Genomic DNA, 27,524 nt, shown 5'->3' with positions numbered 1-27,524 from the left:
GGGAGTGGAACTAGAGAGACAGGAAATGGGTATAAGCTCTATTACAGAGGGTCACGATAGGGAAGAAATGAGTTGGAATTATAGTAATTAACAACTGGAAGGAAAAAGTGGTAGAAGTAAAGAGAGTAAATGATAGGCTTTTAAAGATTTCAATAATAATAGGGGACAAGGTAGTAAATATAATATCAGCATACACTCCTCAGCTGGGGGTGCCAAGAGCAAGAGAAAGAATTATTTAGACAAGAGTTTGAGGCTGCCATTAGAACATAGAACAGTGAAAGAGGAGAAACTAGCAATAGGAGTCGATATGAATGGCAGGGTGGGAAAGAGAAGAGATGGGTATGAGGAGGTACATGGAGGCCATGGGTTTGGAATTAGAAATGAAGATGGGGATTATTATTGGAGGACAGTTGTTTTGAATTGGCCTGTATGAACACATGGTTTCAAAATTTAGATAAGTACTTGATAAGTCATGAAAGTGGAGTGCAGAGCCAAATAGATTACATCCTGGCTAGACGGGGCCGACAAAAGGAATGAGACAAACTGCAAAGTGAACTTGGGATAAGCGTGTGTTAAACAGCATAGGTTGGAGGTGATGGATTTGAAAATGAGAGGTAGGAAACCCAAGAAGAGAAAGAGAAGCTCTAGAATTAAGATTTGGGACCTGAAAGGAGGAAAGAGGGAGCAATTTAGGAGGACTGTGAGAGAGAGATGTCTGGAAAGGGGGGAACGTAGAATTTGGACAGGATAACAGAGTGGAAAATATCTGGGAAGACGTGAGAGAAATATGTGTGGGGGAAGCAAAGGAACTGGTGGGAAGAACCAGCGGATATGGAGTGTCTTGAGGAGAAAAGTGGACGGTGGAATGGAGAGGTGCAAGAATCAATTAAAAGAAAATCAAAAGCATTTAAGGACTGAAAAGTAAGGCAAGCACAGGGTGCAAAGGTAAGGTACAGAGAAGAGAGAGGCAAGGAGGGTAGGTATGGCTATTGGAGGGCAGTAGAGCAGCAGAATGAAAGACTGGGAACAAGAGAAGGAGAAAAGGATATCTATATGATTTCAAACTTGAGGAAAGGCAGGGACAGGATGTGGGTAAATTGGGTGTCATTGTATAGGGATGAAGATATTAAGAAGAGATGGTGAGAGCATTTGAACAACTGTTAAATATCTGAAAATGAGAGAGAGGAGATTGGGGAAGCACAGAGGGTGGATGGACCAGTTTCAATACTTAGGATCTACTTTAAGCCAAGAGGGAGGCTGTGAAGCTGAAGTTGACAGTAGGATAAAAGGAGCATGGGGGAAGTGGAGAGAGGTAGGTGGAGTGGTGTGATAAGAAAATGCCAATCAAGCTAAAAGTTAAGATCCATAACACAGTGATAAGACCAGTGTTAATGTATGGAGCGCACACATGGGCTCTAAGAAGAAAAGAGGAAGTAAAGCTTGAGAAAACAGAGATGAGAATGCTGCGGTGGATTATGGGAATATTGCTGCTTGATGATTGGAAAATGATGAAATAAAAAGTAGGGGAGGCTTAGTAAAGATTACAGAGGTGATAAGAGAGTAACGAGTGAGTTGGTTGTGGATGGATGACGAGGAGGTAGTGAAGAGGGCTTGGGAGGAACCTAATAGAGGAAGAAGATTGAGAGGGAGAGGGAGAATTAGATGGTGAGGTAAACTGAAGGAAGGTATGGAGAGAAGAAGAGATTTGGTGACGGATAATGCCTTTGATAGAAGGCAGTGGAGAAGGTGCATCAGGCAACCGACCCCTTAATGTAGGGATAACGGGGGTAAAGAGGAAGTTTCAGTAAACCTACTGTCATAAAAAATAAAGAATTTCTGATGTAAGAAACATGCTATTTACATCCACAAAACATATGAACATTGGCCAACTATTGACTAATACATATTGATGTGCAGGAAAAGTGAATTCAAAATAATGGAGAAAACTCAGTACAAAATCAATTCACATAATGCAAATACATTAACCCTCTTACGCCGATTGGACGTATTAAACGTTGAGTCAAAATGTCTCCCGTATGCCGATTGGACGTATCATACGTCGGCTCAAAAAAGTTTTTTTAAAAATTCGCGGAAAAAAATACTTATAGGCCTACCAGCCGAAAACTTTTGTATCGCGCGCCTTGGGGAATGCTGGAGTTCACGGATCAAGGCGTTGTTTTGTTTACAATCATTACGCAGGCGCACAAGCACGAATTTCTTTCTTATCGCACTAAAAAGTAATCAGTGACACATCTCAGAAATTATTTTGTCACTTTGATATAATTTTTTCACCATTTTAAATTATCCTTTACATGTGCGCAATTTCATGTAAAATACAACAAAAAAATACTCATGATTGTAGCTTTTATCAGTTTTGAAATATTTTCATATAAATAACGATAAGTGCAAAAATTTCAACCTTCGGTCAACTTTGACTCTACAGAAATGGTCGAGAAACGCAATTGTAAGCTAAAATTCTTATATTATAGTAATATTCAATCATTTTGCCTTCATTTTGCAACAAATTGGACGTCTCTAGCACAATATTTCGATTTATGGTGAATTATGAAAAAACTTTTTCCTTACGTTCTGGCGATAACTCTTCCGATAAATTTTTTTTGTGCGATTGTCCTAATGTTTGCACCCTTTTAAATTTGCCGTTACATAAAGTTTTATATATGGAAATGTGCGCAATTTCATGCACAATACAACAAAAAACAACCCATGGTTGTAGCTTTTATCAGTTTCGAAATATTTTCATATAAATAACGTTGTGCAAAAATTTCAACTTTCGGTCAACTTTGACTCTACCGAAATGGTCGAAAACGCAATTGAAGGCTAAAAACTCTTATATTCTAGTAATATTCAATCATTTACCTTCATTTTGCAACGACTTGGAAGTCTCTAGCACAATATTTCGATTTATGGTGAATTTATGAAAAAAAAAAATTACGTTCGCGCGGTAACTCTTCCGAAAAAATCAGAATTTTTTTGTGCGATTGTCGAAATGTTTGCACCATTTAAAATTAGCTGTTACATAAAGTTTTATATATGAAAATGTGCCCCCATATTTTTCATGTAGAATACAACTAAAAATGATTGAAGGTTGTAGCTTTTCTCTTTTTCGAAATATTTGCATATAAATCACGATAAATAGAAAAAAAACCACGTTCGGTCAAATTTGACTCTACCAAAATAGTTGAAAAAACGCAATTGTAAGCTAAAACTCTTACGGACCTAGTAATATTCCGTCATTTTTTCTTCATTTTGAAAAAACAAATTTGAAGTCTCTAAAACGAATATTGTGATTATGTGAATTTTTGAAAAATATATTTACCTTCACTCCGCGCGCCGATTCGCGGCCGCAAGTCTCCGAAATACGTACATCGCTTATCCTAATATTGCTCCTTTTCATATTAGCCTTTTTATAGAGTTTCATATATCAAAATGTGCGCAAATTCATGAAGAATACAATAAAAAATACTTGAAAGTTGTAGCTTTTTCCATCTTCGAAATATGTGCATATAAAAAAATATATATATAAAAATTTCGACATTCGGTCAAATTTAACTCGTCCGAAATGGTCGAAATCTGCAATTCTAATCTAAAACTCTTACAGTATCGTAATATTCAATCATTTGTCTTAATTTTGAAACAAATTGGAAGTCTCTAGAACAATATTTAGATTACGGTGAATTTTTGAAAAATAACAATTTTTTTACGTCCGCGAGTTACGAATTCGTACATCAAATTTTTTGTGATAATATTTTTCCGGTGTTGCTTTTATTGTTTTACTATGATATATATCAAAAGGATTGCAATTTAGTGTACAATACAACGAAAAAAAGTAATTCGTTAGCTTTGACCGTTTTTTGCACAGCGTGATTTGAATACAATTATCTATGATTTTTTTTTTCGCTACCATATATCGCATTATTTACATATGATAATGATATTATTTTTCATTTCTGATGATTGCATACTAAACTTCAGGCAATGAAAAAAAAATGAGCCAAAAATGAACTCTTAATCTTCAAAACTAAGCGCGCTGTGATTTTTTGAAAAAATTATTTTTCCGCTCCGCGCTCACTCCAAACCGGCGCCGGCATATAGGAGAGGTTTTGATTTTTAGGGCTTCGGCGTAAGAGGGTTAAGGCAGTCCCCAGGTTACGACGGGGGTTCCGTTCTTGAGACTTGTTGTAAGCCAAAAATCGCCGTAAGCCGGAACATCGCAAAAATTCCTAAGAAAAACTTACTTTTTAATGCTTTAGGTGCATGAAAAACTACGTAAACTGCATTCTTATTGCATTTTGCATCAAAAAAACCTTCAAATATTGATTATTTTGCATTTTGGTGGTTTATTTCTTCTGCCATATGAGCGTTGTAGGCGATGTAACTCTGGAACATGCATTGTAACTCTGGAAATAATTTCTGATGAATATAATTGAAAAGCACCTTAACCTCGGAACGTCGTAAGCTGAGCCCGTCTTAACCGGGGACTGCCTGTATTATTATTATTATTATTATTACCCAACAAAGCAATTTATGTTGCCTAATTGCTTAAAAAAATATATACAGTGGTCCCCCCATATTCGCGGGGGATGTGTACCAGACCCGCCTGTGAATAGTTAGAACCCGCGAATAGTTTGAACCCTAATAAAATTGCTGAAAACAGCCTATTTTGTTAGTTAAAACTCAAGAAAAACTCACTAAAAAATTTTAAACTTTTATTTTTAATAGTTTTATCACAAAAAGTGCATATTATGATGAAAGTGAAAAAAAATATCAGGAAATTTGTATGATATTTCTCATAGAAAAATACTGTGAATATGCGAATTTTCCGCGAATAATGTGGGGAAATGTTCCTGGGAGAAATCCGCGAATGTGAGAGTCCACAAATCCGGAGAACGTGAATACGGGCGGTCCACTGTATATACGTAATAGAAAGATTTGCCTGCACATATCATCCTTTATATTTTGTTAACTAGTTATGATCAAATATTCTTATAATGCATTCATTCATCCATTTTCTGGCACACTATTACAAAAAGCCATGTAATCTTATTTGACAACAATGCCATACAAAATATGCCACAAGGCAAAGGAGGGTAAAATAAATTATATAAAGAAAACATATACGTACACTTAATAGCATTGAAAATGAGGACTTGATGCAAAGGAAACAGAAATTGCCTAAAATCACTTAACAGTTGTAGCAAGCAAACAAATCCTAAACCCTACTGAAAAACTCCATCACTAAAACCCAACTGAAAAACTCCACCATTCAGTGAAACTTGTATATAAGGTGGAAAAAAAGGATACTGACATCAAAGATAATGAGCATCAAACTAGTTTATTGTCAGCCCTAGAAACCAAGGGAACTTCTTATTGACGCTAAATACAACATCTCTTAAATCTATTACACTATTTAGCTAAATTAACCTTCAGATGAACACCAGAATCCTAACAATGGTCTTTCAAGTACAAAATGTGAGAATTTATAAGAGGTGAAAAATGTCACCAATATATCCATTGCACTTCTGCAGATCTAACTTCATCAGAACTGTGAGTAATAACTGGCAGCTAAAACGGATAAAATACAAACCTGAGCATCAAATGGAAACATGAGAAGATTGAAATCACACGTATATGTCACTCCATACAGCTGGCTCATTTCTAAGCTGTTTTCACTTCCAGAGAAGAGGTTTCACTGAAAAATTCGGTAGTTATAGTTAAAAAAATCAGTATTGCTATCCTAACTTTATTTATCAATATGATCATATAAACTTAAAAGTAATTTTTATGCTGAAAAAAACTTTTATTCAGTCAGAATACCACTACTAAAACAGCTTTCTGTGTTAACAATGCTCTGAACATCATTTGCTTCCTTAGTAAATTGAAACAAATGTGAGCAACAATTATAAAAGGAGTTATGAGAAGGGAACTATAAATTAATGCGAGGTTTATTTCAACATAACGTAAATGCTCAAAGGGCCCATAAACTAAAACAATTTCCAATCCTTTTTTGTGTTTGCATTCTAAATAACCAACTGACATCACAGTTCTTTGGTTTCTTCTTTTGTATATGTATGTTTAATATGTTTTGTGAATAGTTTTTGTTTACCAAAGGTTTGAATGTAGTCAGTTGCCGCCCTGTATAATCCTTTAATTGTCTTGTCCCTATCTGAGAGGTTGGACTTAATCATTTTGTTTAACCTCTTAAATTGTACCCATGTTTATGTTCATTTGGGAAGGTTACTAATTCCCACTGTAATTTTAATATTAGTCGTGGCCTGTTTCATTTAGACCCTTGTATTTGTGAAACATGTTTAAGAATGACCTCAAGATACAATCACAGACTTAAATACAAATTAGTTGGCGTACAGATATTTTTTTTGTATATGTATGTTTTAATATATTATGTGAATAAGTTTTTGTTTACCAAAGGTTTGAATGTGGTCAGTTGCTGCCCCGTATAATCCTTTAATTGTCTTGTCCGTGTCTGAGCAGTTGGACTTAATCTATGTTTTTACGAGCATTGCACATTGTCAGTCCCCAATATTTGGATCAAGAAACTGAATTATCATTAATAGGGCTTAGTTTTTCCAGACCTCTGAGTCTCAAGTAGCCTCTTCTCGGGCTGGTTCTCTGGGATTAATCCTGAGAAAAAGGAGAAAGGGGGAAAAATAAAATAAATAATTAAATAAATAAATAAATAAATAGATAAATAAATAAATTAATTAATTTAATTAATTTAAAAAAAATTCAATTAAAAAAATTTAGACTTTGAGAAACCTGTCTTATTTAAAAAATTTATGGTGTTATTTATTGAAAAATCTTTGCTTTCAGCAAGAATACTTTTCATTTTTGAATTCCATATATAAAAAAAATTGACCTTCGCTGGGTCCTCATTTGGGCACTCATAAGTAAATGCTGTACTGTCAGGGGTGTTTGACATCTGTTACACTTTATTGGGTCAGCATGTGGTGTTGACATTAAGTGACCATGCGAGAATTTTGTGTGTCCTATACGGAGCCTTGTTAGGATCACCTCTTTTGATCTTTCCTCCTGTGAGGATGTCCTCCATGCATACACTTCAGTTTTTATGTTTTTAAGTTTATTTGTTGTTGGCACTGAGGCCCATTCTCTTTTCCAATCCTGGTAAATCAATGGTTTAACCGATGTTATCCAGTCTGACACTGGGCATGTGTAATTGTTGGAGGGATAGTGCAGGCTAATTTGGCAGCTGAGTCTGCATTTTCCATTTCCTTTTATTCCCACATGTGCTGGGATCCAACATATTTCTATTGATAATCCTGATTGGAGGAGTTGATGAATTTTTATTTGTATTTGCTGCACTATTTGGTTTATGATTTATACTGTCTTATAGCATCTATTGCGCTGCGCGAGTCACTGAAATAACAGAGACACTTGCTTTTGCCTGAGATATCATATCAAGAGCCATATGTATGGCTGTGACTTCAGCAGTAAAAACTGATGATATTAAAGGTAGGCATCTTTTGAGTACCATATTTTTCGAATATGCAGATGCTCATACTCCAACATTATTTTTGGAGCAGTCTGCATATAACATAAATTTGTTTCCTTTTCTTCTAATGTGCTCCAAAGCATGTTGTCGGTACATTCTGTACTTGTCATTTGCTTTTTTAAGTAGGTAAGACAGGGAGGTACATATCTTTATTCGTTTTAAAAGAAAATCCACGGTGGTGGCAATTCCATTGGTGGGTGAAAAACTGGATCTATGTATTTAGGCTCTTTTTGGGAAAAGGGAAAGAGCTATCTGCTATTAAGTTCTGTTACTGGATTACAGTTTTGAAAGCAGTCAGCTGCAGGAGACGATCCCGCTTGCAGTGAAAGACCTCTTTGTATTGTTATCAAATTATGGTGATGTTTCAAGGGCAAACACACCTGCCTCTACCAGAAGCGAGCTTGTTGGGAACGATCATAATGCTCCTGTGCACAATCGCACGCCTTCATGGTGCACTGCATCGAGAGTTTTTAATGCAGATTCTGAGGGGGATGAATATATTAGACAGCAGTAATCTATTATGGATAAGACTGTTGCCTTATATATCATTAATAAAATGTCTCACTTTGCTCCCCAATTAGTGTGTGATAATTTTTACAATATGGCAAGGGCTTTGATGCCCTTGGCTTTAAGTCCGAGATTCACCCGGGCCACCGATAACAATTTTGAAACTCGCGTGCCGCCAAACTGAGTAGACTCGCCACCATCCTCCCGCTCTCCCATTGGTTCCTGATGCTAGTCACCGCCATGAGATCCTTCTCTCCTATTGGTCAGTATCCCTCCCATCATGCTCTACATAGCGGCGTGCCTCTTCGGCCACTGCACGGCATCATCTGTATCGTATGCACCCGGTTTTCGTTCGTTCTAACGATTTCGTTTATTAACGTAAATTCGTTAGTGATTTCGTTGTAGTATACTTTATCGTGTTGTGTGAGAACTTTACTACATACGTATACGTACTACATAACATAATTACGTACAGTATATACGTAGTCATGGGTCCCAAGAAACTTGAAATTCACAAAAAGAAGAGGATGCTCTCTTTGGAAACGAAGATGAGATTATCAAGCAGTATGAAGCTGGTATGCGATTGAGTGTGATTGCCAAGGAATATGGCCGAAATCCGTCGACAATAGGCACCATCCTTAAGCAGAAGGATGCCATCAAAGCAGCTACACCTTCCAAGGGCGTCACTACGTATTTTGTCCAGCAAGAGGACCCATGCGCACAATGAAATGGAGAGGCTTCTTCTTGTCTGGATAAAAGACAAAGAAATCGCTGGCGTTGGACAATGCCCCTGCTCACCCTCCTGGCCTCGAGGAAGATATCCTAGCGGAGTATTCCTTCATCAAGGTTCTTTATCTTCCGCCTAACACCACCCCTCTCCTCCAGCCCATGGACCAGCAAGTGATATTGAACTTCAAGAAGCTGTATACGAAACATCTTTTCAAAGAGATGTTTCGACATCACCGATACCACAAACCTCACCTTGCGTGAATTTTGGGAAGGAACATTTCGATATCGCGATATGCATTCGACTCATTGACCAAGCTTGGCAGGAGGTTTTGAGGTGAACCTTGAATTCTTCGTGGAGGAAACTCTGGGCTGATGCCGTATCCGCCCGAGACTTCGAGGGATTCGATGTGGCGAAGCTGGTGCTGCAGATCAGAAACAGTTGATGATCTTGAAACTGTTTCGCAACCAGATCTTGACGAGATCGTTGCACTCGGCAAGTCCATGAGGCTGGTCGTCGATGAGGACAACATCAATGACCTTCTCGAGGAGCACCAAGAGGAGCTTACGACGGATGACCTGAAGGAGTTGGAGGCTATGCAACATAACGTCGTTCAAGAGGAGTTCTCTAGCAGCGGCGAGGTGGAGGAGGACGATGGCTCTATGACAATGGCAGAAATTAAGGATGCTCTAGCTGCTTTTCATAAGGTGCAATCATTAGTAGAAAAGACACCCCGAAAGGCTTACACAGGCCGTGTGTTTGCACAGTTCGATGACGTTTGCCCGAGTCGTTTCAGGAACATTGTTAAAAGTAGGCAGAAGCAATCTTCCTTGGATAGTTATTTTTTAAAGAGGCCTTTAGTAGGAGTAGTAAGCAAAAAGGAAGAACCAAGTGATACTACAAAAAAACAGAAAGTTGAAAGTGGTAAAGAAATTGAAATTTTGTATTGAAAAAAAAACAAAAACAAACAAAGTATAAAAAAGTAAAAAAAAATATATGTATAAATAAAAAAAAAAAAAAATAAATAAAATTCTTTATTTTAGTTTTTTGTAAAGTTAAGTGTTACAGTTTTGTTAATGTGTTTTGTAAAGTTTAGTTTATGTATGTTTTCCTTACATTTTTTTATGTGTTTCGTAAAGTTAAGTGTACGTACGTATCTGCCGTTTGTCCTCCTCCTCTGTCGCCACTTTGGAGACAGCCTCACTCGAAAGGTAAGCTTCCACATTTTACTACATACGTACGTATGTACGTACAGTATTTTTCTTTGATACCATGTACACTAATACACTTTATTTCAAGGTTATATTAGCAGTACATATTAAGTTAGGTATTGAATGGTCCAAATTGTTGTAGTATTTCATTGTTTGTAGGTCAATTTAGCTTTTATTATGAAAACTTTACTGGGGTGTTTTTGGAGGGCTTGGAACGGATTAGCCATTTTACATGTAAAATGCGGTCCAAGATACGAAAAGCTCATGATACGAAGGCCGCCTCGGAAATGATTAATTTCGTATCTCGAGGTAACACTGTAACTCATTTTTAGGGATGACATCTAACGAGCCCATAGAGCAGATGATTGATGAGGTGGGCCAATTGTGTAAAAGTGAGGTGGAAGAGAGAATAATTACAACATTAGCAACATTCATGTATAAAGGAAAACTTTTAACATAAAATTAAAAGCTTTCTATTTATGTAATGACTTCAGCACAATTTAACTTATTCTGGCATCAAACTTACCTTCCTCTGGAAGATGAGGGGGACCTGGTATTGAATCCCCATCACGAACACACTCTATCCTGGACCCCTCACCTAAGTTGGTGTAGACATTGCCTTGTGCATTACTGAAAAAAACCCTCGGCTTCCAAATGCCTTCCACGGAGGACTGTGAGAGCACGTTCAGGGACCTATCATCTTTCAGATTGAAGTAAGTGAGTCTAGTATCTTGCCATCTCAGCTTAAGCTCCAATGTAGTCATAAAAGTGAGGGCCTCAGTCTCTATAGATGTAAAAGAGATGATGTTGACATATAATAAAATTGGCAATGAGTTGGTGTCAGCAGCTGGAGGAGGAGGAATAGTCGTTCTGTAGCCTGGTGGTATGCCCACCAAGGAGCACCTTGCTTCGTCACTCTGGTCTTCACAATCAACCCTCAAGTCACATCGATGCTGTAGGTCAATGCAAGAGCCATCGTCACACGTGAATTTCCCCTTGCCACAGGCCAAGAATATTAGGTTCGGAGGTTAAAAACCACTTCCCATCCCTCCCCAATCATGTTTACAAAAAAAAAAAACCTTTACCGTAGAAAAAAAAAAAAACCCAAAAGGTCCAAGAGTCGGGTTCCAAAATAAAGGGGTTAACACTTTCCTTTCTTCAGGAGGTTACTTCCCCAGGCCATAAATCGCTTCACCTGTTTAATGAGAGAGAGGCACTATGATGATTCAAGAAATACTTTATTTGTTCAGTCATTCATTTACTGCCAATTAGTTATTAATGGTAGAACTGGGAAAAATGAAATTGTACCGTAACACTACGCGAATTTAGGTGAGGCTATTTCCTCTTGAAGTAAAATAGTGTTTGACACCACTTGCTTAACTTATCATCCTCATCAAAAATAAAATATGGAAATGAATTGTATCGTTTTATAATAAAGAAAAACTCTGGAAATGAATTGTATCGTTTTATGATAAAGAAAAACTCTTTAACCTAATTATGTTATTCAAAGGCTGCCATGACTGATTCAGCAGAAAAACAAAGAATACACATACTTCAAAATCAAACAAATGTTTCATTTCTGGAATTACCATAATACTGAACTTGTTCAGGTGAACTAACATATCCATATAATGTTACATCCAAAGATTTTACATGCAGTTTTATATTTCACCCATAAAAATCCAGTTATTTTGAAGTAACGACTTTAAAAGATGCAAAAACTGAACTAAAAGCACTAGAATTTGAAAAATGAGTGTCAAAACAGACATCTTTTACCCTTACGCATAATGATGTATATAGATAATAAGATCAATTAAGCAGCATAAAATAAAAACTAGGTTTACACGCTCCTTCTAAATACAGAGGCATATTATCACCGTTCAAATCACTAATTCTTTCACAAACTTGTCAATAAACATTACAGTGGTCCCCCTGTATTTATGGGGGATGTGTACCAGAAAAACCCCCCTGCTAATAGTTAGAACCTGTGAATAGTTGGAACCCCTATAAAAATGCTGAAAAAAACAAACAGCTTATTTTTTTAGTTAAAACTCAAGAAAAACCCACTAAAATTGTTTATACCTAATTTTTTTTTATAGTTTTATCACTAAAGTGCATTTTATGATAGAATTTATAAAAAGCCAGGAATTTCTGGGTATTTCTCAATAGAAAAATAATGCGAATAAGAAAATTTTCCATGAATAATGGGAGAAACGTTCCCAAGAGAAATTCGCGAATGCGTGAGTGTGAATCTGGAGAACGCAAATATGAGGGGTCCACTGTACATTCATCCAATACTACAATGGTACCGTGACATATAATATAAGAAGCTCTTGCAGGAAAAGTTGAGAGGAAAGATCGTAGACCCTGAGCATTTGTCTTTATTTCAAGACCTGATTACAGTAAAAGGTCTTGAAATAAAGGCGAAAGCTCAGGGTCTACCATTTTTCTTTTCAACTTTTCCACGAGAGCTTCTTATAAACAAATTACATTAAGCTACAATACTACTGTTCCTAAGAAATCCATAGTCCTAGTCTTAAAATTCTACTACATGAGCAAATCTGGTAACTTTCCCATAATTTTCCAAATGTGGGTATTCCACTAAAGATTAGCACAAATGCAATTATTTATACCTCTTCCTGTCGAGCAATGAAGCAAATGAAGGGAAAATCCAGTATTAGCATATTTTCAGAAAAAATAAGGAACTGATTGGAGAAAATATCCATTCCCTTATAACTTTCTGACGAGCAATACAGGGGAGAAAAGGTGTGAAGGAGCATACAGAAATAAGCACACACACATACAGTTATCAGCAGGGGTTCAGTTCCCAGGGCCAGCTGATAAGAAAAAACCGCCATTAACCTAAACTCAGGATTTATAGCACTTATGGCGTCAAGTTTCAGTTAATGAGATCTCTGTTAGATATGTTATGGCACCATAACTATTATCAGCACCTTATGGCGCTGATAACCAAAACTTGGCCCGTATGGCGCCACAAATCGCAGATTTTGTGGTGCTAGACAAGCGCCATAAAACTGGGTTGCCATTAACCGAGTCCGCCGATAACCAGGGACTGCCTGTAGATATATATTATGTATAGTATTATTACTTGGAACCACTGTATATCTGCTATTAAAATACTATGTAAGGAAGTTGATCCTTTCCAAATCTGAAAATCCAGTGATATATTGTACTTCTCACCAGTCTCACACTATTTTTATTACATCAAGCAATTTCTGGCTCTACGACAATGCCGCTTGCAAATTCCTTGATAAAAGAAGTCTATTAACAAGATCCTCACCTCATGAGAACTCCAATGATATCTAATTCTTTTTTATATCAAGTTTACAAACTAAAAGAATTTTAATGAATATACAGTCATACAAATGCCATCTTTGTACAGTGTAGATGTACAATCCTAAACTCAAAACATTCACATAGCAAACACACATCAAATTCACTAAACCTAAGGTATACCTTACACCAAGGGAAATTCTTATAAATCAAAACTGTATTTACTCCGGTCATTAAGTTGTCAATCATGGTATCTAAACAGAAAGGCCCAGGATAATTATAATTACATTTATGGTTTATACTGCTGATGAGGATAAAAAGTCACCCATGTATAGGTAAACAAAACAATCAAACAAAATATATAATACAATATATGTGTGTGAGTACACTTACTTTCCTGGACTGCAACATCCACACCTTCAAGTCGTTATCCCAGAATATATCAGAGTGAAAAAATCCAAGCAAGGTGGGTCGACCGCCACGATTTTTCCCCTATGATATACTGTAAGTTGAATGGAGATCCTGGGCAAACAGCAGGTCCTTTCAGATACAATATAGCCAGTTTATCAAATTCGCAGGGAACACAAAAGCGTAGTTTCCAGGCAAGCAATGTCCGACCACCGTGCCGGAAAAAAAAAACAAAACTTCCAGCAAAGCATAACAAGGCAGTTCTCCTCACTTCCACCATTTGGTCTATCTCAACTCCTACCACAACTTTGCCAAGAAAGAACAGATTTTGACTCCCACTTCCTCCAGATTCCTTCCTCGCTTATATCATTAGCACCCAGCCACAGGTAAGATGCTCCAACATTCCCAGAGCAGTACTGAGCCCGACTCTTGGAGATGTCGAAAAGCCAGTCGTTCTCTTCTTGTTACGTGGGCACAGCCAAGACCCCTCCCACAATCTGAAACATAGAATTATGGTTTATCTCAAACTCCTTTCAATCTACAAACAAAGAGAAACATAAGAAGTTTTCAGTCATGGTAAATGTAATTTTGAAAACATTCCTGTCTAAAGACTCTGCACTAGCAAGCAAATCCTCTAGATTTAAAGAGAAACTGTCACAACAAAAACAAATATTGCCATCATAAATCTCCAGGTTTTCTCATCTGAGCATTTCATAGTCAAGAATTAAGTTTTGTTCTAAAAGTGACACCATAAGGGGAAAATTTGAAACATATTCATTAAAGCGAGAAAACATTTTAATCAATATGACTTCATTCAACAGCATAGGTGTAAATTTTCCCATTCAGTTTAATTTCTCACATTTCATACTTGTTTACATTTCCATTCGGATACCTATTTTAGGAAGAAGGGGTATTTCTACCTCACAGACTACTCCTTCCTTCCATCTCCTTGTTTCCAGCAGCATTTCTGGCTGGAAATACCACAAAATTTCCCATTCTAATGGGTCCTGCACTAACAAATTGTTCTGGATCTTGCATTTTCCTCTTCAAGATTTATCTGATTCTACAGCATGCAAAAACATGCAACCAAGAAAGCTAAGATCTACTATTCAGGATTAGCTCAACATTCTGAAGACAGGTCCTTTTTTTTCTGCCTACAAATACACTAAGTTGTCTGGTATATTTTTTACACACACACACACACACACACACACACACACTTCTTTCCTCATACAAGTAGCACTATGTTCTTATCTTTGTGGATAGTGACTGTTAACGACACAGTAAACTTGCTGTCTCAGACAGTGTTGATCTTGCCCACATATTTAATGTCAGTCACATTTGCTACTTTCTCAAGCAAAATCCTGCCATATCCATTCACCATCATATTTAAATGGTACAATCAGTAACACCTTGTAGTTGCATTCACATTATGACCTCTTATTGTTTACAGAAACTTGTTTCTCAGTGAGGCTCACAGCCTAGCTCCTAAGTCTAGCTATTAATAAACAAATACTTTGGAAACGTGATACCACTTCTAATGCAAGGAGAACTGGAGCATATATTACAAATGAGCACCTTACTACTCATGACTTCTCATATGAATATAGGTGTCAAAAAATGCAAGTTATACAGGAAGTTCATGACAAGCATAACAATTTGGGTTGGTCTGTTATGTAGGCAGTAAATTTGAGCAAAGTCATTTGATTTACTTCAATCAGCTATAAACCTAGGGCCCAACAGTGTGGCACACAACAATATATATATATACAGTGGTCCCCCCGTATTTGCGTTCTCCGGATTCGCGGACTCACACATTCGAGGATTTTTCTTTGGAACCTATCTAGAAATTATTCGCAAACGGACTCGCTCATTTGCGGAATTTTCTGACGAAAATAATCACTAATTAGTGTATTTTTATGTTTATTTTCATGACTACATACATTTTTATGATACAAAAATGATTTACAAATTTTCAAATATTAATTTTGATTAATACTGTATTAGTAAGTTTAATAAGTTAAATGATATCACATAATAAAAATAATAATTCTCTCTCTCTTCTCATCTCTCTCTCTCTCTCGTCTCTCTCTCTATCTCTCTCTCTCTCTCTCTCTCTCTCTCTCTCTCTCTCTACTACTACTACTACAAAGATGTATGTTTTTTGTATGATAAATAAATGATTTACTATTTTCAATATTATTATTTAATTTATACAGCAATAATATCAATTCATTAAAGAAAATACCATAGTGAATTAGTAAGATTTTAGCTTATAACTTTAAAAAATTATGTAAGAATGAAGGAAATCCCAGTCTTCTCTCTCAAACTCCAGGTACTAAAACTGTCAGATATACATATCAAGTTAAGTGACAGGAGGGGGAAGGAGCTGTTTTGTTGCTGCCATCAAAGTGCTCCATGAAATTCCCCCCCCCCCACCTTCCTCCCTCTCTCTCTCTCTCTCTCTCTCTCTCTCTCTCTCATTTACTGAGACTCGAGATTTTTTATAGTACTTGTACTATTTGTTTTTAATACTTTCAATAATAATAATAATAAGTGGTACGAGCACCAACCGAAGGAGTGATAGAAAACAATCAGGCAAAGATCCTCTGGGACTATGGTATCAGAACGGATAGGGTGATACGTGCAAACAGACCAGACGTGACGTTGATTGACAAAGTCAAGAAGAAAGTATCACTCATTGATGTCGCAATACCATGGGACACCAGCGTAAGAGAAGAAAAGAGGAAGGGAATGGATAAGTATCAAGATCTGAAATAGAAATAAGAAGGATATGGGATATGCCAGTGGAAATCGTACCCATAATCATAGGAGCACTAGGCACGATCCCAAGATCCCTGAAAAGGAATCTAGAAAAACTAGAGCTGAAGTAGCTCCAGGACTCATGCAGAAGAGTGTGATCCTAGAAACGGCACACATAGTAAAAAAAGTGATGGACTCCTAAGGAGGCAGGATGCAACCTGGAACCCCACACTATAAATATCCACCCAGTCGAATTGGAGGACTGTGATAGAGCAAAAAAAAATAAATAAATAAAAAAAAAAAATAATAATAATAATAATAACTGTAATTACAAAATTCATATTATGTGATAGTATTTTAAAGAAATACAATACTAATCTATCCATGTCACTTTTAATTAAGGTTAACTCTCTCTCTCTCTCTCTACTCTCTCTACTCTCTCTCTCTCTCTCTTTTGCCACACAAGATGATGTGTCATAGTGGTAGCTCCCTCCCTCTCTTTCGCTGGAAGCGTTATAACTATTTTTTGAGAGAACAGAGAGAGATAAACACTCTCTCTCTCTCTTTTACCGAGATGAAAGAATTTTTATGGTACTAGTATGTAAAATGTTTATTGATAATTTCAGTTATTTAATAATAATAATAATAATAATAATAATAATAATAATAATAATAATAATAATAAAAAACTGTAATTACAAAATTCATAATGGTAGTATTTTAAAGAGATGAAAATGACCTTTCCATTTCACTTGTAAGGATAACTCCTCTTTCTTACTGTGATGACAGAATTTTTATGGGTAGATGCACGTGTTTATTTTATTTTCAAATAATAATAATAATAATAGAAGTAGTAATAATACAATAACTAATTTCAAATGAAAATTCTTCCCTTCGTCTTTTTCTGTATCAATTTCCGTACCTTCTACAAGATATTTGTCATAGTGGTAACTCTATCTCTCTTGCTGCAAGTGTTAAACGTACGTATGTAAGTATATACCTTTAAAGGCTACTATATTAATACAATCTCTAAGATTAATACAGTAATATGATAATAATTTAAGGTAAATTTGATGCAGGATGTTACATAAGGTATACATTTGGTGTTACTATTTCTTCCTTCTTTTATCTCTCTCACTCTCAGCAAAAGAATTAATAGACAGACAAACACAATTGCAGAGTCCTCTCTTTCTCTCTTCTCTGGAGAAATATATGTATTTATGGGAGGGGAAAAAAGTTGCCTACAGACGTTCATTTCAATCTATTGAAATCGTAAGGAGTTATTCTCTCTCTCTCTGCTATTGGCTGTTTATATATTTCTAATGGTAAAAATGTTAAGATGACTTTAAAATGATATTAATAATACCAATTCAATGGTATATTTGATGTAGGATAATACTTTAAGTAGACATTTGGTATTTGTGATTTCACATACAATTGTTTCCCTTGTAAAAAGAAAATGGATGTCTCAAATAGTAACAGTATGAAAGAAACAAAACGTGCATGACTGAATACTTATGGGGGGACTTAATTATTTTCACATACGTAACTAAGTCATGCAGTACATACATAGTATGTATTTATGTATAACCATAAAGTGTAGATTTACTTTAAAACAGTATTAATAATATTTCAAAGATTAATATGTACCATAATAGGATATTTTATGTATATTTGATGAAGGATGGTCTTTTTAGGGATACTTTGGTGTTTGCATGTTCAGGATAGGAGTTTGAGCATTTTTAGAGGGGGGTCCAAACATTCGCGGATTCTAACTATTCGCGGGGGGGGGGGGTGTCTGGTATGCATCCCCGTGAATACAGGGGACCACTGTGTATATATATATATATATATATATATATATATGTAAGAATTACATTATATATATAAACCAGTGACCTGGGGTCATGGCATTAGGAGGGTTCTACGTGACCAAAGCAGACCTTAGATTACGCTATGCGTTGTCTGCAGTAGCCTGATCTAGCTCAAAGCTTTGTCAACATTTTTATGTTATGATAACTTTGCACAACAACTTCCATGGGAAGCGGTGACCTGTTAACCTACGCCGGAAACTTGTAACTTCCGAGACCGGCAGGAACTACGTATGTGTTTTTATATGAATTGCTGAGATAGCTAATGTTCCGCTATCGACGCGATGCTTTAGAATGGCAGTTCCAAGCCAAGAGTCAAACATATCGGTCGTCCGACCGAGCTGCATCTCCTAGTATGGAGTTACAGAATAAAGTTGTTAACTTATGCAACTAGCCTGTTTGAATCATCTCCTCTAGACAAGAAAGAACCTCTCTACTAAGATATCCAAGGGAGATGAGAGGAACCAAACATTACTTACGGATAACAGCCGTAAGGAAAAAACAAAAAGTCTATCGCCAAGCGATTCAGACATTAGAAAGTGGTGGCAGCGGTGGGAATGGGCGAAAACGAAGATCATAATTAACAAGACCCATATCAGCCGACCGAAGGTCTACAAGAACTAACTTCCACCTTCAACATCAAACGAAACAGAGGAAACGGGATCTTCAATCAACGCAACAGTTTATGAAGACGCAACTATGTCCTTCATCGAGAGGAATACAAGCATTTAACACTGACGTTGAGCAAACAGTTATCACTTATCTTCGAGAATCTACACCGGACGAGGGCGGCATCGAACATCGACGGAAAGAAGAAAACAAACACAGGGAACATCACCCGTTCGCGAGCAAGGACGCAGAGTGGACAGCTATACGCAGTAGTGCAAGGACGGAGGCTGTGACGTCATCAATCTTGGACTTCTCAGCATCGTGCACCGAGAGACGACCGTGACGTCATCACGACTTCCGACGCGAGACGTGGACAGGAACTGTGACGTCATCCCATGTCAACAATCCTTCGCAATATAATCTGGAGCTAAGTACCATTTTATCTATTCAGCGGTCTTTTCCTCAGTGAAGTGTTGTTCATCAAGAGTCGATCGTCCAGTATTCTGGGGGTGTTGTTCGCCATATTAATCTTCTTTCATTACAGCACTTATCTTCAACTACGAAGTTTTCGCCCGCAGATTAATTTTTTTTTCCTTTTCTCGTTGTCATTAACCATTTTCTTGCAGGAATTCTCCGTATAATATTTTATCATATTATCTGTATTTTTGTATCTTTTGGGGGATTTTCCTATTATTATAACACACTTATAAAGTACATTGCTTATGCGTTTACGTAGTGGTCGAGTGTACTCTTATAGATATTTTGATAGGATTGCAAGGAATAGAAGTGATAAGAAAAAAGTGAAAGCCGAAATGGCAACCACTCCGGCTGGCAACCCCAACGTGGTGACTCTCGTTAGCGCGAGGTCAGCGATAGTGCCTTTTCAAGGTCGGGTCAATGGGTTCCTGCCTCAAAATGTTGAGGCATGGATCTCATCTGTAGACGCTCATTTAAATGCAAAAAGCATCACAGACCCAGCAGTACAATTACAGGAAGCCAAGAGCTTCGTTGACTTCGCTAAAGGCGACGCAAGTGCGTATCTAAGGGGGTTTCTTCCAAGAAGGCGCTTACCTGGGACGAGTTCAAAAAATAGGGTTACGTGCCGTGTATGGGGGTGAAGAGGCTTTAGATGTAGTATTGGCATTGAGAAATATCCTTAACCAAGCCTCCATGACTCAGCTCAATGTTGTCGAGCGGGCGGCGGCGCTAATTGCCGACCGGCTAAATGAATATCAGGATAGTTTATGTAACTCCGGGTGGGTTGCGGGTGCTAACATCAAAGTGAAAGATTTTATCCGTTTGATCTACCTTACGTCTATCACTGTAATGTTGCCTGAAGCGTTAGTACGGTGTTTTGATAAAAAATTGCAGCCCGACAGTACGGAATTAGATGTGTATAAACAAATCAAAAAACACATGTCTAAATGTACCGACCTAGATCCTTCGCTCATTCAAGTTTTTGCAAAAAATGAGAACAAACCACAACAAGTAAATGTGTACATAATAATAATCAAGTTGCAGGGATGGTTTGTTATAACTGTAAACGACCAGGTCACATGATTTCAGACTGTCGGACGCGTTTTTGTTCAATACACAATAGTTCAACTCATTCATATAACCGTTGCTACTCGAGGAATCAACAGCAAAACGCTACAAACGCGCAACCAGTTGCTAGTGCAAATAAAAAGAAGGGTCCTCAGTACTATAAGAAGAAACAACCAAACGGAAATTCTGCACAACAGCAGCAGAAACAAACAAATCGTGCTTCAGGTACCTCTGTTCCTGGGCCGTCTAGCCAGAAACTCGCAAGGGCAAGCGAATTTTCAGGGTGTGATAAACAAAACAAATACCACGTAGTTCACTCCAAGGGGGGACGAGGGCGATGTTGGTGGCATCAATATCAACATCTTTTGTATCAAATAATCAGTTTAATCATTTATCAGATCATTGTGGAGGGACAATTGATTTTCCTATGAAACACACGGCCGAATCAAAAAAATCTGTGCAGGTTTCCCGTAGATTTGCAACAAATTCATGCAATTACAGTCAAAACGAGTTGCGACCAACCTTACATGCAGTAAATTTGGGACCATAAGTCATTCACTTTGTTCTTTGATTCTGGTAGTCCACGTAATATAATGGATTTAAGGACTCATCATTTACTCTTTTCAAATTTCCCTATAGAAAAGTCCGGAATAAGGCTCTCAGGCATTGGGAATAATGAATTAAATGTTGTGGGCGTAACTCATGTACAGTACAAGGTTGGTAAGCGCACGTTAGCCGATACCTTTGTCGTTGTACAAAACATTCATATGTATCCCGCAGTAATTATCGGATACCCGTCTATGGGCACTCAAAATATTATCTTAGCACCTGCAAAACACGGCGTGTATATCAAAGGGAAATTCTATAGGTCTTCTAACCCTACCCTAAAATCTGTTTTGGATAATAAAGAGACAGACAGAGTTGTCACTTACATTACGGAACCAATCACCTGTCTCATGAACCAAGAAATAATACAGGCAACCCAACAGAACTCTCGCTCACCCGTAATATCAGCTTGCACGCAAACCCTCGAACCTAACGTAACTTCAAATATCTTAGTGCGTGTAAAAAGAACCTTGCCAGGATCTGAAACATTAATCCTTTCCGAAACTCTGAAAACACACGGATTATCCGTCACACAAGCCGTTTATACAGTCGGCTCACAACAGCAATGTAATATCGAAGTCTGTAATCATTGAATACCACTTTAGTAATCCACAAAAATCAACATATCTTGGATGCCGAAGTTTATAAACATCGCATTCTTACCGTAGCTGAGATAAATCACGCTCAATCAGTCGCGGATGAAACCCTTTTGCAATCTATAAAGAACAAAATCAATAAAGATATTCAAGAAGAAGAAATTCAGCAGAAATTTTTGAATCTGTTAACTAAATATCATGATGTTTTTTCCACTACGAATGGAACTTTAGGAAAAACGGATGTACATAGGAGGCATCAAATTCAGGCTCAAGGACAAACAGAAAGTAATCTATGTACCTTCGTACCGACTTCCTATGAAATTTCAGAATGAGATAACAGAGGAAGTAGGTAAAATGTTAAAGGAAGGAGTCATTAGGAAATCAAACAGCCCTTATAATTTTCCGTTAATAGTAGTACCGAAAAAAGATCGAACTTGGCGTATATGCGTAGATTTTCGTCGTTTAAACGAAAACAAAGAAGAACAATCCCTGACAGATTCCCAGTACCATGTACCGATGATATCCTATCTTTACTAGGCCAGAATAAATATTTCACGAGCCTAGACTTACTAAAAGGATTTCATCAGATTCCGATGGAACAAGAAAGTATCCCATACACTGCCTCAGCACAGCCAGGGGACATTATGAATTTTTGCGTATGCCTTTGGTTTACGTTGTGCTCCTATAACTTTTACTCGTATGATAAACGTCGTGTTTGGAGACTTGTTGGGAGATATCTTACATGCCTACATGGATGACTTAGTAATTTTCTTTTTCCAAAACATTAGAGGAGCATTTACGTAAATTGGAGTTAGTGTTACAAAGGTTAAGGCAGCATAATTTAAGGGAGATGAGAGGAACCAAACATTACTTACGGATAACAGCCGTAAGGAAAAAAAACAAAAAGTCTATCGCCAAGCGATCAGACATTAGAAAGTGGTGGCAAGCGGAAAAACGAAGAACATGGAGAAGTGGTGGCAAGCGGAAAAACGAAGATCATAATTAACAAGAACCATATCAGCCGACCGAAGGTCTACAAGAACTAACTTCCACCTTCAACATCAAACGAAAACAGAGGAAACTATCTAGGTTTCACGGTTTCTAGTGAAGGTCTTAAGTCGTCCACGATAAGGTGTCGGCTATCCGTAACTTTCCGATACCTACTAACGTAAGGGGGGAATACAGCAATTTTTAGGGTGTAGCGGATATTATAGGAGGTTCATTAGGAACTACTCCATCATAGCCGCTCCCCTAACCGATCTTATAAAAAGGGCGTAGATTTCGTATGGTCTGAAATTCATCAACAGGCGTTCGATAAATTGAAAGATGAACTGTGTAGTTTCTCCTATCTTGAAATTTCCTGACTTCAATAAGGAATTTTTCATAGCAACAGACGCCTCAGACCTAGGAGTAGGTGGGGTATTGCTTCAACAATATGATAGACAGTTTTCCCTATAGCTTTTTTATTCACGTAAACTGAGACCTTCCGAAAGATAAATATGCAGTAATAGACAAGGAAGGGCTCGCTATTGTTAATTCACTCGTGCACTTTAAATTCATAATCTACGGTTATCCCGTCAAGGTTCTCACTGATCATAAGCCCCTAACCGACTTCTTTAAAGGCTTTAGTCACAGCCCCAAGCGAATCGGTGGCACATGGATCATTCAGGACTTTGGCGCGAGGATCGGGTATTACCTGGGAAAGGAAATATCATTGCTGACGCATTATCACCGCAACCCCTCTTCATCTTGTACCGAAGCCATTAGCTGAATTAATAGATATCTCAACCTCCATGCCCGTTGTTAAAACTATATCCGAACAGGAAGATCTGGGCTGGAGTGCTGAACTATTACAGACAGAACAAAGAAAAGATCCGCAAATAGAAAAAATCATCATTGCGTTAAACGGAAATCCGAAGGAAAAAGAATACCTAAAGTATAAGCAACAGAATTATATCCTACAGGAAAATCTCCCTGTGTAGATCTGTGACGAGGAAAACCTGCAACACACCGCAGTTGAATAACAACCAGGTGGTGGTGCCTATCTCACTCATACCCACTGTCTTAAAGTGGTTGCATGAAAATCCACTGCACGGACACCCGGGTTATACCCTAATGTCACAGAGCCAAATCCTTATTTTATTGGCATACGATGCTTAGAGATATAAAAAAGCACATAGCAAATTGTCGCACTTGTCAAGAATACAAAGGGCACACGAAGACACCTGTCAGCCTAGGGGCTTACCCGTGCCAAATCAACCCTTTGAAAGAGTACATTTAGATTTATTAACAGGATTTTACGAGTCAGACAGAGGAAATAAGCACCTCCTAGTAATTATAGGACGCTTTGACTCGATATACAGAACTTATAGCGCTTAAAACAAAAACCGCGGTCGAGTGCGCTAGGAAGTTTTACGAGTGCTACATTTGTAAACATGGAATTCCACACATCATTATCTCAGACTCGGGCGGGGAGTTCAATAATCATTTCCTTAACTCCTTGTGCGAATTCCTTAGTATAAAGAAAGTCAATATCCATGATCTTACCCCCACCAGGGGAGTCTATGGGCTAGTGGAAAGGGGCAAATCGTAAGGTTTTAAACATTTTAAGGGTCAACCAAATAGGGGGGGGGGGCAGATCCCAACTGGACATTGCCATACCTGCGGTACTAAGCACACTTAATCACTCGTATCACGTATCTATTAAAATGACACCGCACGAGGCACTGTACGGTATCCCGGCCCGAACGCCTTTCCACATCTTAAAGCCTACAACTAAATTTATCAAATCCTCTAAAGGATGTTATGGATGCAAGCATAAGTCGATATAATATAATCGTAAAAAATTTAGAAGAAGCTCAGATAATAATGAAAAAAAATCATGATAAAATAGCTAAGCCAACTAGAACATATGCCGTGGGCGATCAGGTATACATACAAGTATACGTACGTAAACGGTTTAAACTATAAACTGACACCTAAGTTTGAAGGACCGTTTAACATTTAGAAAATTTAACGGCCAATAGAGTTAGGGTTCAAAATGTATCCAAACCCACTGAAGTGAGAATAGTCCCATTGGCACATATCAGATCTAGAAATGGATGGTAGATGGAGTGAGGGGTAAAAAAATGGTTGTATTTATGAAACTTGTATAATAAATTATATATATATATCTATTAATCATATTGTATGTAAAAACCTATTCTTTTACGCGAGTTATTACATCTGTTTTACTCATTGCAGGTTTTCAAAAATGAATCTGGTTATTGTTAGGAGTGATATTGTGTATTCAGACATCTTTGTTGTATGGAAAGAGTGCTAGGACTAAAGACATAGAATTTAATCATGCTCGATTATCGAGAGAATCGATGATGTATTATCGTGTCAAGTAATATTGTTATCGAGGTAGATATGCATGCCATTTTCTTACCTGAAGATGACGTCCTTAACTTAAAGAATGACCTGATGAGGTTTGGTATTTCCTTAAGGAAATGCATGAACGTAATTTTCATGCTAACTCAGAGATTTCACTAGCTCAAACGCTAAGCGTCGCGGAAATGTTGTCTTATGACATACAAAATAAAACCCGCCGAGGCAGAAGAACTCGCTGCGTGAACATGCTGATTGTGGTCTGTGCGGCACAACACTGTTGAGCGTCGCAACCCGCTTATTCTAGCTGGACTAAACATACTTAGGATCAGTTGCGAATCTAGGCTTAGGAATCTCAAATCGCCCTCAAGATAAATAATCAAAATAAAAGAATTGAGTTTTTTGCAACATAAAACGGAACTGGCCTTATCAGAACTTCGCAGCCAGTATCTTCGATCAATCAAATAATGAATATCGTTAATGAACATTCAAATAATATCGATCAGGTCATGGAAGTTCAACATTTGCTGGCTACTTTAGCTTACTATAGTTCGAAAATAGATCATATCCGTGTGAAAATATCACATTTTATTGAAAAGTCAAAAGATTACGTAGAAGCAATTACGTTAGCAACAAAGGGTGTGTTATCTCCTCACCTCATGCCTATTAAAGATTTTGACGTTAACTTTGGAAAACGGACGGAGAAGCTAGGTTATATTCCTTTATTGGATGCCCATAAAGTAGAATTCTATTATAGCCTAATATCAGTCAGCGTTGAAAATTATAGAATTATGATCACGATTCCTTTTGATTCTTCCGATGCTTGGCAATCATACAAAATAGCACCGTTTCCTACTTTTATGACGAATAACTCAAATCCAGTAATATCCAATTTAACCGGGCATGTACTGATTTCTTCTGATAAGAAATCATTTACAGTCATTAAAGACTTAGATAAACTCACTCACTGTTCAGAAGCCATGAATAATAAAATTTGTACAGCTGACTCTTTGAATTCTATCCTATATCAACGGATTCATGTGAGTTAGACATAGTGCTAAACGGGCTCTCTCTCTCATACAAGCGAAGGTTGTCTGGGGAAACAATTTATCCTTTTTTCGGTAATAAATTCAATTACAGGATGAATAATGGTTCCTGGATCCGTTATGATAAGGCCGGATTCGACGTCGTGTGTCCGGACACATCCACCGCCCATGCCCCTATCTTCGTAGCAGCCGATGGTTGTACGGGGACATCTACAAATTATACCGTCAGAGGGGTCAACACGATAATACGTGAGAAGGCGTATTTCGCGAACTACACGTGGGCGACAACGATCATCCCATCACTACCTCTCCCATACAACGCGCGAGTAGCTCATCGTCTGACGCAACTGGCTGAGATGACCCACGCGTCATCGACTTATGCATGGTGGGAGAAACAAAATCTTCGCTACTACATTCTGCTAGCCGTGTTCAGCGTGACGGCCTATTGGTTATCGCCTGTCAACATCTTTGCTTGCGTAGGCTGAGGCGTAAAACAGAAGGATCTCCAAGGAAAAACGTACTGGCCCGTCTGGATGACGAACCCGTTAAACTCAAGTCTTTTGCGTTTAGGGCCGCCTGAACCTGGCCATTTCAGTTCGTGCCTAGGGAATTGTCTGGAATTGTGTTGTGTGTGAAAAGCGGTCTGTATGCTGGCAACAATGTAGGACAAGAAAGACTCACGCCTTTGCATTTGAAACAGTTAAAGTATCTCCAGGGCACCTAATAAATCATTATAGCCCAATATTATACATTAATATATGCCTAAAGGTATTTTTCGGGCACCTAATAAACATATCAGCCCTATATATTGAATTTCTGCAGAATTACATTGTTATACTATTATACCATTATATTTATCTATTATAAAGAGTGACAAGTACTCTTTAACTATTATCCATGATCATGCTATAATCATTATTTAGTAACCATTATTCTTAATCAGGTTACCTGTTATTCATATTAATCATGTATACATGTTTTGTTTTGATTTTTACCATTTTATTATTTTGGGTACATAATCATTATTATTGTACCAAAAACATGGAATCCTATATTTCCATGCATTTTTTTATCTTTGTTTATGAATATGTCAACAAGGGTATGTAACAGAACCTTTTTTGTGCATTTAATCACTTAGTATGTTACGAGCACGCTCCTATGAACAATGTTTAAAGTAATTTTTTTTTGTTATTCAAGGCTTGAATAGGTAGCAGACCGAGCCTAATGTAAGAATTACATTATATATATAAACCAGTGACCTGGGGTCATGGCATTAGGAGGGTTCTACGTGAAAAACCAAGCAGACCTTAGATTACGCTATGCGTTGTCTGCAGTAGCCTGATCTAGCTCAAAGCTGTCAACATTTTTATGTTATGATAACTTTGCACAACAACTTTTTTCCCATGGGAAAGGCGGGTTTTTG

The 27,524-nt window shown here is 37.5% G+C and overlaps 1 protein-coding gene and 1 pseudogene across 8 annotated transcripts in view; both read right to left on the bottom strand.

Annotated features, from left to right (window-relative positions):
* The window catches only part of LOC135220010 (uncharacterized), a 397,255-nt gene that overhangs the window by 31,758 nt on the left and 337,973 nt on the right, over window positions 1-27,524 (bottom strand). The gene's annotated exons all lie outside the window — the stretch shown is intronic.
* Window positions 10,495-27,524, bottom strand: part of LOC135220260 (uncharacterized) — a 24,258-nt pseudogene continuing 7,228 nt past the window's right edge.

This window comes from Macrobrachium nipponense, chromosome 1 (assembly GCF_015104395.2).
Source record: "Macrobrachium nipponense isolate FS-2020 chromosome 1, ASM1510439v2, whole genome shotgun sequence".
NCBI lineage: Eukaryota > Metazoa > Arthropoda > Malacostraca > Decapoda > Palaemonidae > Macrobrachium > Macrobrachium nipponense.
Note: the sequence above shows the minus strand (reverse complement) of the source record. Positions and strands in the feature narration are given on the sequence as shown.